Below are 16,118 nucleotides of genomic sequence, written 5' to 3'. Positions count from 1 at the left end.
GAGAATTTTAATAATCAAGTGGACAGAAAGACTCGTTCTGTGGATGGTAATCAGCCTTTATCCTGAGCCACTCCTGTCATTCCCTGATGGACTCATGAAAAAAGTGGCCGTGGTTGCAATGATAGAAGTCACACACGGGCTCAACAACATGGACTTCTACTCAGCAAGGCCACTGTGGCTACAGCCACGGCACAGTGCCCAGCCTGCCAGCAACAGAGACCAACACTGAGCCCCCAGTACAGCGCGGTTCCCGGGGAGCATCAGACTACTATCTGGTGATAGACTGGTAACACTGGACTGCAAGTCACCATGGAAAGCAGAGCATTTTGTTCTCATTAGAACAGACACTTCTGTGGATACAGATCTGCCTTTTTTGCCTATAATGCTTCTTCCAAAACTACCATCCATGGACTTACAGAATGTCTTATCCACTGTCATAGTATTCCATAGCATTGCTTCTGGTCAAGGAACTCAGTTCATAGCAAAATGAGTGCAACAGTAGATCCTATGCTCATGGAATACATTGGGCTTTCCATGTTCCCCATCTTCCTGTAGCAGCTGACTTAACAAAACAGTGGAATAGCCTTTTGAAGAGTCAGTTGCAGTGCCAGTTGGGTGGCAATATCTTTCAGGACTGAGCCAATATTCTCCAAGAGGCTGTATATGTTCTAAGTCAGCTGCCAACAGTGATGCTGTTCTTCCCACAGCCAGGATTCACAGGTCCAGGAATCAAAAGGTGGCAGCGAGACACACCACTCACCACTATACCTGGTGATCCACCAGCAAATCTTTTTCTTCCTGTTCCTGAAACCTTAAGCTCTGCTGGTCTAGAGGTCTTAGGGCCCAAGGGAAGTACGCTTCCCCCAGGAGATTCAACAACGATTCCCCTGAACTAGAATTTAAGACTGCCTCCTAGTCACTTTGGGCTCCTCACGCCTCTGAATCTACAAGTAAAAAAGGAAGTTAATGTACTTACTGAGGTTACTGATCTGCTTTACCAAGGGGGGAAAATGCAACCCTACACTGGAGATAAGGAAGAGTATGTCTGAAATATGAGAGATCCCGTAGGTGCTTCTTAGTCCCCTATGCCATGTCATTAAAGTCAGTGGACAACTACAACTATCCAATTCGTGAAGGGCTGTGAATAGCCCAGACCCTTCAGAAATAAAGGTTTGGGGTCACCACACTAGGCAAAAAACACAAGCAGCTTACGTGTTTGTTTGGGATGAAAAGAATACAGAATAAATAGTGGAAGAAGATAGTTATAAAGACCAGCTACAGTTTTGCCTTCTCCAGAATGGCATATAGTAGGAACTACACAATATGTTGCCTTTTCAAATTGGTTTCTTTCACTTAGTAATATGCATTTAACTTTCCTCCATGTCTTTTTGTGGCTTGATAGCTCATTTCTTTTTAGCCTGAATAATATTTCTTGGTCTGGATATACCACAGTTTATTTATCCATCACCTACTGAAAGACATCTTGGTTGCTTCAAAGTTTTAGCAATTATGAATAAAGCTGCTATAAACATTCATGAGCAGGTTTTTGTGTGACTGTGGTTCTCAACGCCTTTTGGTAACTACCAAGGAACAGGATGGCTGGGCCGTATGGTATTTTGTGGGGGCCCCCTTATGACTAGGTCCCCCTGGAATTTTTAACTCTTAGACTTGTCTACATGAGCCTTCAGCAATTCATCAGTTAGAGTTCAGGTTTTCATACCCTGGCACTGGTTTCTACTGCAGCTTCCACCTGTGAGTCTCTGCTGCACTGAGCTGGGATTGCCTGTACTCTCCTCTCTCTCCAGCCTTGGAGGCAGCAGTTCGCCCTGTGTCCTCCCCTATCCTCTGGATCTTGTTGAGTTTTTAGTCTGTGAAGATTTTTATTTGTCATTAGGATGGAGTAGGGACTTCCAAGCTCCTTACATGCTGAACCAGAAACCTTCAATTTCTTTTGAAAGGCTGAAAAAAGAGTTCCAGTTACACATTTTTAGGCAAAATACGTTTGCCTTCAGTGGTCAAGATGAAAAGTGATGTTCTACAAAAAGGAAAACTTTATATGAAATACTGAATGAGTGCTGATTATGATCCATTTTTGCATGAGCACTTGGAAAACATTAGAATGAAAAAAAGTAATGAATCTAAAAAATTCTTAAGATTAATAGAACTTATAAGAAAGTATATATAATGATGATCCCAATGAATAAACCAGAAACCAGTGACTACTCATAGGCCTAGATTTTGCACCATGTAATTAATACTAATCTTTGACAATACACTGTGTCCTACTGCTACAAGGGAAAACTCTCTGAGTGATTTTTTTCTACCATTTGATCACCAGAAAATCAGCACGATTGTAACCTGCCTTTGAATAATACTCCTGATCTGTTATATGACAATGTTACTTTTAAGAGCTGCAGGCATTCCATAAAAACATCACTAAATGCACAGAACACGTGCCATGAGCTGCTCGTAACCTTGATGCCATTAAAGAGGAAAGCTATTGCCATGCTACCAGAAGTATTGCTTTGGTATTTTTCCACAATTACAAGTTTTCTCCTTGGTTTATCTTAAACACATTTGACAACTTGGATTTTTCTCTAAAGAGAAAGTCTGCTCCTTGTTATAAAGTTGTAAATGGATTTTTGAAGATTTGAAAGTGAAACCAGGATAAAATGATATGCAAAAATGTATTTAAAAGTTAATAAAGCTTAAGTGGGCTATTTTCATTGCAGTTTGGAAAGATGGTTTGGAATACTTAATTAAACAAGAGAAATTGCAGATTCTTGACTTGGACATGTTTGAAACGTACGTTCTTTTGTCACTTTAAAATGCATGTATTAAGAACCTGAGAGAAAATTCAGATAAAAATGAAATATAAAACATAGTTTGTTTTTATGTCTGAGTCTGTTTTTGCTTTATAAATAGAATTTGTATCATATTTTTTTAGACTAAAAAACAAACTATGGTCACCAAAGGGGAAAGGATGGGGAGGGATAAATTAGGGGGTCGGGATTAACAGACACACACTACTATATATAAAATAGATAAACAACAAGGACCTACTGTATAGCACAGGGAACTATATTCAATTTCTTATAGTAACATATAATGGCAAGGAATCTGAAAAGTTATATATATACACTTTCCTGTACACCAGAAACTCACATTGCAAATCAACTACATTTCAATAAAAATTTTTAAAAAAACAAAATATAAAAAAAATTATAGGGATGCATAACATCAGTAGAAATCATTCTGATATTTATTAGTGAACTTTTTAGATCAATACCAAAAGCAGTAATTTAAGTGGAAGAGTGTAAGTATTAAATAGGCTCTTTGATTATATGATGATCAAGTTATTGAAAAGAAATAAATCATATGAACATATGAAAATAGCTTTGATGAAAATAATATAAAACCTACAATACACTACTATAATGAGGATACACTCCTGCAATATTATGGCTTATGTGGGAAGAAACTTGATAGATTTTCCTCCAATTTGACAACAATCCTAAAAAATTACATGATATTAAGTGATAACAAGTTGGAGGCAGAACTATTCCCAACAGAAGTGTATTTTCTGTTATCTCTGTAGTAAATCCTATTAGAAATTATTGTTAAATTAAGAAGCAATCAAAATGTATGCAACCCAAGTGTAAGAAAAATGGGCTCCTCAGACATGTGTCAGACCATTAAAACTCGCACAACAAAAATTTCTAGGCTTTCTTGCTAAGGTGGTTTTAGATGGTAGAATTGCTGTAGATTACTTATTGGCTGAACAAGAAAGGGTCTGTGCCATACAGAAAAACTTGTCGCACTTGGATCAAAACTTCTGGTATAGCCGCAAGTATAAGAAATTAACAAACAAGTCACTTGGCTAAAACAGGTTAATCCCCCTTCACGTACATTCTTGGATTGATTTGATACCGACTGGTTTGGTTCATGGGGCCCTGACTACCACATGTACTTCATCCTCCTGACAGTCGTCATTGTAGTCTCCCTGCTGGGCTATGTTTGCTTAAAGGTTTTAAATGCCTGTTCACAGCCATCAACAGTACCTCAGATGGTCTCACTCTGCTTGGAGAAACAGAAGCAAGATGAACCACAAGATAAACAGCAAAAATAACTCCTCACCAGTGATCTGACCTCATAACCTGGGAGTTTTACAAAGAGACAAGCAACTTAACCCTGACGATGACTGAGAGTGGTGCTAATATCAAATTTTTGGTTAACGTCTCATGTGTGAGAAAGATGACCAAAAGGGAGGAATTATTACATTAACTAAACAAGGATGCCCACTAGACTGGGGTGGCTCTAATTCCATGATGACCTGTGTAACCAAACCAGAACTTAAGCCTGTAAATGCCTCAAGGTTAAGAAGTCAAAGCAGTAAGGACAACCAATCACAAACACCCAACTAGACTTTGTGCTACAGCCAAAGTTCTCTTTCTTTTCTTCCACACTTTCTCTATGTAAGATTTTCCCCTGGCTCCTCTGGCGAAACACTTTTAACTACTTCCACTTTGGTGCTAACTGATCCAAATGAATTTTGCACAAATTCTTAAAATTAAAAAAAAAACAGTGTGTCAGGCAGTCAATTAATAAAACAACAGTCTACTGGATTTTATAATGCTTGTGTTACTTGTAGCTTTAAAAACTCATGTATTTGTTGTGATTTCTTTCTGATTCTAAATAAATATTCATTATTTTACTTAATTTTACATTTATAATTTCATGATTTTTTTAAAAGAGGATCCTCAAATTATACATGCTTCAGGATGCTGATGAATCTGTACTGCAGACGGCAGTCAATGCTTGTATTATATAATCTTAAAGAATTCTATCATGAGTAAACAGGAGTTTAGTGCACATGATATTTCTATTTTGTATTTAACTTTGGCTTAAGATTGACTCCAAGTAGTTTCACAAAATGCTCTTTTATAGTGCTCCTAAATCTCTGTGTGTTTTCTGTTTGTTTTACTTTTTGTTTTTTAAATTCAATATATAGTTCTCATAGAGAACCTGCTTTTGTTCATAATGGAATATTTTTCTAATCTATTAATATAAGCAGGAATCCTTTTCTGCCTTTCATGATGTTGTTACCTCTGTGTGAGGTGAGAATATGAGAGGAATCTTTTTAATCAGGATTCCAGAATAAATGTTACTTTTTTATAAAGTCAATTTTATATAATCTGTTCAGCAATGTTACTGATTAGAACATTTATAATTAACTCAGTAGACACATTTCTCATAGCACCTTTTAATATGAATAAGATTAAAACCTATTTTATCCTCCCCAAAACAAAGTGTTGTCTTTACATTTCCTATGCCATCAAATGCATTCATAAAATACCAATCTATGTAACTACACATGTTATAACAAGGAGCATATGCTTTCTTTACCTAGAGTTGTAGGAAATTCTCACTTCCAAATACTTTATTACCATTCTTTTGTAAATATTTGTTAAATGCATGTGTTTTATAGATTTTTTTTTAAAAAGGGACTAGTTTGTCCCCTATTAGTTTCCTATTGTCACTGCAGCAAATTACCAAAAATCTGTGGTTTAAAATAACATCCATATATTGTCTCTCAATTTCAGTGGGCTGCAAGTCCAGGTACCGCATAGTTCTTTGCCCTGGGTTTCACAAGGGCAGAGTCCGGGTGTCAGCAAGACCATGTTCCTTCACGGAGGGTCTGGTGATGACAAGTCCACTTACAAACTTACTCAGTTCCGCCAGATTCAGTTCCATTTGTGTTATTTTACATTTTATCAAATTTCTGAAATGTCTGTTAGTAGAAAATGGCTGGATTCTCCTATCTGTCTCTGAAAAAAATCCACTCTACACTTATGAACTAACTAGAGTGAAAGTCAAACAACATATCAATATTGCTATTATTATACTTTTGATCTTGTGGATCAGCTGAATGGGGCTCAGGGTTCTGCAAGAGTCCACAGGAAACACATTGAGAACCATGGTTCTAGTGGAACAACAGATTAAAGATTTTATAATAAAGTGACAAGTAAGGAAGAGAGTGATAAAAAGTACTCATTTGTAACTAAGCATGCAGACTGTTATGTTACGGAGGGTGTCATTCTCAACGTAAAGTTGTCCTTCCTAGTTCTGGGCGTGAGAGGAAAGGACAATAAACTCAAGCATGTATTTTAATTCATTTTAGAGTAAGTTTAATACATTTCAATTTCTTAAAAAGTAGTTGTGTGAGGAAATGCATCAAGATTTCATTTCCTTGATCTTTAGCAAATTACTGTGTAAGTTTCCGACCTGTAGTTTGGAGATGCTGATGTCCACTGATCTCTGTGTTTGTTGTTGTGCCAGGACCATACTGTTTTGTAGCTTTGTAGCATTGTCTGGAGTTAGGGAGTGTGATTCCTTCAGCTCTTTTTCTCCCTAGGTAGGTTCATTCCCAGGTATTTTATTTTTTGATGCAATGGTAAATGAGATTGTTTCCTCAACTTCTCTTTCTGATATTTCATTGTTAGTGTATAGAAATGCAACAGATTTCTGTGTATTCATTTTGCATATTGCAGCTCCTGAATTTACTGATGAGCTGTAGCAGCTTTCTGGCAGCATCTTTATGATTTTCTATTTATGGTATCATGTCATTTCTTAGGCTCTCAAACTTGTTTAAAATCATCGTTTCTCGCTAAAATTTATTTTAATAGGAGTAAGATTTTCCATTATTGGCTAATTCAAGCTATGACCTACCTTCTAATGATAATAAGCTGTCCATAATTCTCTTTGAAAAAAAAAAACCTTAGGATCATTTCTTTTTCTCTCTGCAAAAACAAAGGAAAGACACCAGGCAACTGTACGTGGTATTTTAGTGGTTGTGTGTTTTAAATAATTTTCTTCATGATCACTGACAAAGTGGTATCTGCCTTAAGCTCTGTTAGTCAGAATCTTGTTAGAGTATTTAGTTTCCGAAGATGATTACCTAACTTCAAAGGGGAAAAATGAATAAAATAATCTAATGCCCATATACACTTTATTCCAATGATTTTGCACTCATATTACTATTTGGCCAGGCCCTACACGTCACAATTTCTTTTATTTTCACTTATAATAAAATGTACCGTGAATTATTTATTTACCTGACCTAATACCAGAATTCTGTGCTTTAATGAATGCTTTATAAACTAGAAAATTAGAAGTTGCCTAGCATCCTTTGTATTGTTAAAAAAAATTTGACACTCTCATTCAGCACAGATGGGAAAAGAGCAACTCTTGTTAAGAAATGTGCACAGACACAGCACATGATGTTGGACAAAATATGTTCCCAAAATAAAGAAAATCAATTACTCTTTTGATGTTATAAGAAACTCCTTCCCTCATTCATTCTCACTGATTCATCAGTCATTTACTTATTTATTAACAGCTCTCAGTCCTGTGTCAGGCACTGGGCACTGAGATGGCATTTGTGAGAAGACATACAGTTAGGTCTTGCTAACTTAACCTTGATGAGGGAATGCCAGGCTGGTAGCATTCAACCTAAATCCAGCCTAAAGACATCCTGAAACTGAGTGTTTTGTTTTTGTTTATTTGTTTTTAAAAGATTTTATTTTTCTTAGAGCAGTTTTAGTTTAACAGCAGTATTGAGAGTAAGGCAGAGAGATTGCCCATGTGATCCCTGATCTGAACCACACATAGCCTTCCTCTGACTACATCCCCCACCACAGTGTACATTTGTTACAGCTGATGTACCTACACTGACACATCATCATCACCCAAAGTCTGAACTTTACAGTAGGAGTCTTTCTTGGGGGTGTAAATTCTATGGGTTTGGACAACTGCATAATATCATATAGTTTCACTGCCCTAAAAATCCTCTGTGGTCCACTTACCATCCCTCTTCTCCAACCTCCATCCCTGAACACTGCTCTTTTCACTGTCTCAATAGTTTTTCCTTTTCTGGAATGTCTTACAGTTGATATTGCAGAGTTTATAGCCTTTTCAGATTGGCTTCTTTCATTTACTATTAGTATTTAAGCTTCTTTTGTCTATTTTCAGGGCTTGATATGACACCTCATTTCTTTTCAGCAATATTCTATTGCCTAAACACACCCTACTTCATTCATTTAGCTACTGAGAGACATCTTGGCTGCTTCCAAGTTTTGGCAATTATAAATAAAGTTACTATAAACATTTGTATACAGGCTTCTGTGTGGACAGAAGTTTTCAGTCCCTTTAAGTAAATGCCAAGTAGCACAATTGCTGGATTGTATGGTTACAGTATGTTTGTTTTTTCTTTAAGAAACCACCAAACTGTCTTCCACAATGGCTGTACCATTTTGCATTCCCACCAGCAATGAATGAGAGTTCCTGTTGGTCCATATCCTTGCCAGCATTTGGTGTTGTCAGTTTTCTGGATTTTAGCCATTCTAGTAAGTGTGTAGTGGTTTCTTCTTGTAGTTTTTATTTGCATTTTCTTGCTGATATATGATGTAGAGCATCTTTTAATATGCTTATGACCATCTGTATATTTTTGGTGAGGTGTCTGTTTAAGTGTTTGGCCCATTTTTAATTGGGTTCTTTGTATTCTTATTGTTGAGTTTTAAGAGTTCTTTGTATGTTTTGGAGAACAGTCCTTTATCATATATGTCTTCTGCAAATATTTTCTCCCAGTAGGCGTTTTTTCTTTCTTTCTTTTTTTTATTCTCTTGATACTGTCTTTTACAGAGCAGAAGATTTAAATTTTACAAAGTCTAGCTTATCAATTCTTTCTTTCACAGATTGTACCCTTGGTGTTGTATCAAAAGTCATCACCAAGCCCACGGTCACCCAGATATTCTCCTACAGTTTTGCATTTTACATTTAGATCTGTGATCCATTTTGAGATAATTTTTGTGAAAGGTATAAGGTCTGTGTCTAGACTCATTTGTAAGTGTATGTGTACGTCCATTAATTCCACACCATTTGTAAAAAATACTACCTTTGCTCCATAGTATCACTTTTGCACCTTTTTCAAATATCAGTTGACTATATGTGTGTGTGTGTGTGTACGTCTCAATTCTGTTTCATGGATTGATTTGTCTATTCTTTGACCAATAACACAGAGCCTTGATTACTGTACTCTTAGAGTAATCGTGAAGTAGGGCAGTATCAGTCTTCCAGCTTTGTTCTTCTCTAAGATTACGTTGGCTATCCTGGGTCTTTTGCCTCTCCATGTACAATTTAGAACCAGTCTGTTGATACCCACAAAATAACTTCCTGGGATTTTGATTGGGATTGCACTGAATCTACAGATCAAGCTGAAGAACTGACATCTTGAAAATACTGGTTCTTGTCTACCCACTTTTTTTTTTAACTTTAAGTGCCTGTAGGAGGTCATGCTCTCTTTCTTTCTCTTAAAGTGTATTCTCTGAAACAGCAGCACTGGCGTCAGCTAAGAACTTGTGACACATGCAGAGTCTCACAGCCACACTGCCGTGGAAGGGAGACTGATGTTGTCAGAGAGCAATTTGCGAGCAGCATGTTGGGTCCAATCCTGGAACAAAATTTGAAAGAGGCCCAGGGAGGCACTGGGATCTTGCAGGATCTTGAAGAGGTTTGTTTTCCTTTTGCTCAATGTTCATATAATTGATAGAATTATGAGGATTTCCATAAGCTCTTACTTCTTTGTACCAGTGAGATTATGTTCTTGCAATAAGAAGAAGGCTCTGGGTTGTTACATATTTGTGAATCCCTTCTACTGGTAACATGATAGACTTCCTCTTACTTCTTTGTTATTTTGCAAAACTTGCAAAATTGCTATACAACATTTCAGATGTTTTGTATATGTATTAGTATTTCAGGATGTCTCTGGGCAATTGATTTAGCTGTTTCTCTTTCAGATTTGAGATTTTAGTTTCTTACACTCACATGCCTCAAGTATTTAAAACAAAGCAACAGCAACAAAGACAACCATCCTTATCCCACAAAATATAAAAGAGATGATTGACGTTTCATAGAAATGAAGAAATAAACAGTATTTGACAATAAGTCAAGATTCCCCTGCTGTTCTCTATCTCAAAATCCTGTCTGTTCCCTTCATCTTGTTCACTACATACGCAAATATTTTAATTATCCTGGGCTTAGTCCACCGAAGACACTTAACTATTAAAGGCATTGAGTTTAATGCTTCCAAAATGAAACTTCTTTTATTAATATTTACCACTAGAGGGCATTTTGCTTCCATTTAAAAATACTAATTCTAGTCCTTGTTTGTTTTCTTTAAACTGCAGGTACTGTGTATACTTTATTAACTTACAAAGATAAAGTATTTCAGATCAATCTATCACCTCTAATTACTAAGGGCACAAGTTTTTTACGGCACATGTTATATTAAAATATGTATTTTAAACATCCATGTTCCATAGTTAAACTTGCTAGAATTTGAAACATTGATCCAATAAACTGTTCAGGATTTTCAATTTAGATCAATATATCAGTAAACACACACGTACACACAACACACACACAGGATTACGGGATTATGGAAATATGTCAGTGAAACAAAACAGGCATAATGGCCCCAAACCATACATCTTACAGGATTTGATAGGATTTGATAAGAGATAAATCATTTTTAAGTTAAAAATAAAATCTGTTCCAAAGAAGAGGACAAAACAAAGTACCTGGTTACAACGAGGCTGTCCTTCAGCTGGAGTGGCTGTTTGAATTCCGGGGAAGCAGACTCTGAGATGGAGTTAGGCTGCAAGTTGTTCATTAGGGAATGCCATTGGGATTAACACCTGTGTAAGGGAGGGGACGGAAGCAGGATTAGGCAAAGACTGAATTCGTGCTGGAAGGTTGACAGGAGACAACCTTGCAAGTTGCTCTGGGGCTCAGTTGGTCCATAGTCAAGCCCAAATGGCTGGCCCTGATACTCCTGTATCCACACGTCACTGGGTGTGAGCCCCCGGGGAATCGGAGCCTTGAGTTAGTTAGTAGGTGTAGCTGAGGAACCCTTAAAGAGGTTGGAAGCTAACCTGCAGGATAACAAGCCCTTCTTTGAAGGGAGATCTGGGAAGTGCTTGGCTGTGTCCACCACAGCTTAGTTTTATGGAGAATTCATGTAAACTGCTAGGTAAATGAGGACTCTGGAATTGGTGAATATCGTTAGGATAAAAGTACATTTTATGGACCAAAAAGAATTATTTTAATGTAATGATTCAAAAAAAAGATGAATTTATGGATGTTTAAGGCATATTATTAGAAGTATAGTCAGAAACTGAGAGAAAAGTATAAACTTACCTCGCAGAAGTGAGTGATGTTTTAAGTGGAACAAAGAAGTTACTGAAATAACTTAACATTAATAAAGTTATTATGCTTTGCTATTATTTGATACATGCTTGCTCTGCTTCTGAATGTTATTTATGTCTTCAGTAGAGAACATTGTGTTTTAACTACCAAGAATTTCCAAATTGTGTAATAGCTAATTTACCTGAAGGCATTCTCAAGAAAATAGAAATAACTAGTTAGGGGGAAATAAAACTCTCTTAACTGTAAAATTAGAACGTATAATTTTCTCTTCTAATGTTCTCTGACTGAAGACATCCCTTTGTCCTTTTTCCCCCGTCTTCCCACTTTACTGCTTAGAGTGTATTTTCACTTCATCCTATGCAAAGGAGAATGGAATAAAATCCTGAAGAGGAAATGGTATTTCCACAGTTCTGTAACTCAGCTTAAAAGAAATGTTTAATAACTTTCTTTCCTAACGAGTTCGAGAAAAGCCTTTTTTATGGTCTCGATCTCGTCCCCCAGAAGATGGCACTCTTGTTCCTCAGCAGTGAGCTCGGCGGCGCTGAAAGTCTTCAGGAGTTTCAGCCACACATCTCCCATGAAGGCAGCATAATAAAGAAGGCGCCTTCAGCCTGTTTATCTGAACCGACTGAGATTCTTTATGTGCAGGTGCAACTAATCCTTTCAAGATGTAATGAAGCTCAATAAATCCTCCTTTTGCAATATCTTCACTGGTCTTTGAGGCTGATCTTGCTCTTTGTGAGAAGGAAAGTACAGAACGGCTCCGCACAATGCTGTGTGTTTAAGCAATAAGGAGACTGCCCCATTGTCTCATGTCAAGCTGCCAGGGATGCAATTTCCTTTTTCCTGTTCTCAAAATTAGCTGATGAGAGCAAGTTCCCCAGGTGAGCACAAGTTCCCCAGACTTTTTTTTTTTTCCTGAAGTAGGTGACCAAAGAACCATGCCTTCACTAGCTGTTACTCCCAACTTTATGGGCTGGGAAATTCACTGGGGCGCAATATATTATCCATCTGTATCTCTATTACTGCTTCTTATTAGTAGGGAAAAGTACTTAACCTGCTATCCATTTTCCTGTTAGTGATTGTATAAATACTGAAGCTATACATTGGGAATTTTTGGAATTAGTATAAATATTAGATTCACTAGCATTTAAGTTTATTGATAATATATACAGGTAAGTTATTCATTTATCAATTACAACATAACTTGCCCTTTGGACTGGACATCCAATAGCCATCTTTGCACGTTAGCATTTTTTTTTGGTCATTTCTTAGCACAGCTCAAATTCTCAGGCGCAGTTAATTAGAAACACTAGTGCTGTTTAGTGATGTCTTTCTGTGAGACACAGTATATATAATCAACAAACAGGGCATCTCTAAACTCTTCTTACCTTGAGAACGTTACAGGACTGTCATCTGATAAGCTATGGGTCTTGGCGCTTCACTCTCGGCTTAGATAATCAGTAGCTGCTGGTGAGAGCGGGAGAAGAGCAAACGCAGAAGCGACCCGCTCCTCGTGACGATTCTGTAGTGTGTTATCTTTCTCCTTAAATGTTCTTCAGCTTTTCTAAAGGCATCTCACTGATGCTAAAGCATGCTACCAGTGACTAGACAAAGAGCCGGATCTAGAAATGACACGTTCCTCCCCCAAGCTATCTCTTGCTGTGACCACACGCTAGTTGTTGAAGGGTTAACCAAACAACATACATTCTCTCCAAAGCAACCGGAGGGGTCTTTTAAAGACCCCAGTCAGATTGAGTCTATTCCCTGAATATTTTAAGATTTTTTCCCAACATTTTCAAACTGTACCTGAAGTTAAAAGCCAGACAAATCCTTATGTTACATGCCTTTTGAATTCCTCTCTAACCTGGTCTCCCAACCTTCTGCCATCAGCCCAGTAAACTCGAGCTGCTCTGTCCTGATTTTGGTTTCTGGAATGTAGCCTGCTTTTTACAGCCTTAATATCTTTGCTGTAGCCCTTTCTTCTGTCTTAAGTATCATCACTGTCTTTTGTGTGTTTGGGGTGGGGGCGGGGGCTGGTGTTTTTTTTTTTTTTTTTTTTTCATTTAAATCCCAGAATCAATGTCATTCATTGCCTTTCTATGACACCATTCTCTTTTTAATTTTCCATCTACCGTGGATCACTGCTGTGTTAGTTTCCTAGGGCGACTGCAACAAGTGCCCACAAACTAGGTGTTATGTTCTGGAGACTGGAAGTCTGAAACCAGGGTGCTGGAGGAGCTATGTTCCCCATGAAGGCTGTAGGGGAGAGTCCTCCCTTCCTCTTCTAGCTTCTGGTGGCTCCTGGCAACCCTTGCCTTGTGGAAGCATAATTCTAATCTCAGCCTCCCTCCACCTACCCATGGCCTTCCTCTCTGTGTGTCTCTCTTTACCGTCTCCTCTTCTTGTAAGGACACCGGTCACTTTATTTAGGCCCCAACCCAACCAGTAGGATGTGTGCAAAAACCCTTATTTCCAAATGAGGTCACATTCTGAGTTTCTGGACAGACATGGATTTGGGGGTGGGGGTAGGCTGTTAAATCCACTGTACTCACTTTGATATTTTTATTGATTTGCATATTAATTTCTTTATTCATTCCACCTACCACTAGAATGTCAGCTCCCTGAGACAAGAAACATGGTCTACATGTTTCTGTGTTACACTGACACATCATATGTTTATTATGTTACGCTGACACAAAATAGGAATTCAGTAAATCCATTTTATTTTTAATAAATGCATGAGGAAGTGCTTCCAGTAATCACAGCTAAGGCCCTCCACCATTTGAGGCATACGACTAATTCCTTTTGTTCTAATTTCATGCTAAGTAAAAATCTTCCTCTGCATGCTTTTCTATCTCATTCACAGTGTTATTTCTTGTTGTAAATTACTGAATTGTCCATTTGCTTTCTGAATTGTATTTTGTAGTTTAGAGTCAGCATCCCTGAGTACACTGGGTCTCGGAATCTGGCAGATCAGGTTTCTGAGCATGTAAGTACCAGACATTGGACCTTGGTGAATACAAGATGGTAATTCTACTTTATGTGGCCTTTGTCTGGTTAATCTCCAGGAAATCCCTTGGAGATACCCTAACTTAACACAGCCTCCTTTATTCAAACCTCTCTCCCCGAGTCATAGTCAGTGGTAACAGAGGAAAACTAGCAGAGGAAAAAAGATAACATCATAAATCCTGAAAGGACCTTTGAGCATCACAGTAGGCATCACAGACGCCATCTCTCTTTAACTCTGTGAGGGTGTACGCGTGCTTTAAATTCCCGCTATTGATACCCTATCGCAGAAGACTGCATCCTCGGCTGCACGTTAGTATCACTCACGGAGCTTTTAAAACCCTAATCCCCGGGTAGCACCCTGGACCAAGTACGTCGTAATATCTGAGCCTCAGACATGGAAGCCTCAGCCCTTTGTAACAAGATGCCAGTGCAGCAGTGGTCGATAATCACTGCTTTGCCGGCCCTGTTTTCTCTGGGTTAAGTTCTCCTGCTTGTTGTTTCTCTTCCATGGGGCTGGGTCCCCTACGGTGTCTTGTGATCTCTGGAAGTGCTCTTATCTGTGGTTCAGCTTCTCTTTCGGGTGTTCGGCTCTTTCGGTTGATGAAGTCTATCTGAGGGCACGGCACTCAAACGGCAGCTGGCTCTTTTACAACTCACGGATTCCAGTGACTCTGGTACAAAGGCACTATTAGCCTTAGATAGAGGTGTTTCTGCTCTTGTATCTTGGCCCTTCCCCCCCATTTTTCTCTAGCACTGCCAGCTGCTTAGAGCACGATCTTTTGTGCCCAACCCTGCAAGTCTATCTTTAGACAAACACTAGCACTACCCCTTGTCTGGGTGGAGAGAGGTGGGTCCTGTGGGATGGCAGAGGGCAGGAAGTGTGCTCGGACTGGCAGATAGGCTCTCTCCTCGGAGCGACCCCCCTGATTTATCAGGCTGCAGTTGTTTCAGCTCCCTCCCGCTTCAGGCATCCACCCTGGAATTTCTGTGGCTTTGCTCTGGTCAAGTTTGAAAAAGCATAGTCTTCCAGGAGTTTACTGGGCTCACATTCCTCTATTTGATCAAAACTGTCTCCTTTCAGTCTCTCAGAAATAACTCAGTTTTGATCTTCTGAAACTTTCCATTTCTGAGCATGGTTCTACATTTGTGCAATTTACATATATACACACACACACACACACACACACACACACATACTTATATACTTGCAGCCCTAGGGTGTAATGTGAGGGAAGAAGACTACAGTGTGTGCTCAGTATGCCTTTTTGTCCAATGCTGTGGAATATCAAATTACATACCCTTGATACTATACCATATATATATATAAACACATACACACATTTCTCATTCATACTCAAAGATGGCCCGCCTGATTTTTATATACTTGTTAAGAAAATTTAACATGTTTCTAGTAGTACATGAACTATATATCAATCAAATAAACATCTACTGAGTACTTACTATTTTGTGTTTGGAACTAAGCTAGAAGCTGTGGGTATAAAGATAAATAGGATGTGATTTTTTTCCTCTCAAATAGCTCAACATCTGGCTAAGATGCCAATCAGATAAAAATATAAAGTATCTCTCTCCCTCTCGATATTATATAAATATTATATAAATATATGTATATTATATACATATAAAATATAGTGAGAGCTAGAACAGAAGCTCATTCAGGAAGTTTTTCTGAAGATTAAAAAATAAATAATGTGATCTGTGCCTTTGAAGAGTCAAGATTCAATACGTGCCATTGCTTTTTTGGCTTGTGTTCACTGTCAGTTTCCTCTGTGTGCTTCATCTGAGTTCAGGGCTTCTCTCACTGGGAGGGTGGTGGTGGTGCT

Source organism: Camelus bactrianus, chromosome 7, assembly GCF_048773025.1.
Source record: "Camelus bactrianus isolate YW-2024 breed Bactrian camel chromosome 7, ASM4877302v1, whole genome shotgun sequence".
Taxonomy (NCBI): domain Eukaryota; kingdom Metazoa; phylum Chordata; class Mammalia; order Artiodactyla; family Camelidae; genus Camelus; species Camelus bactrianus.
Note: the sequence above shows the minus strand (reverse complement) of the source record.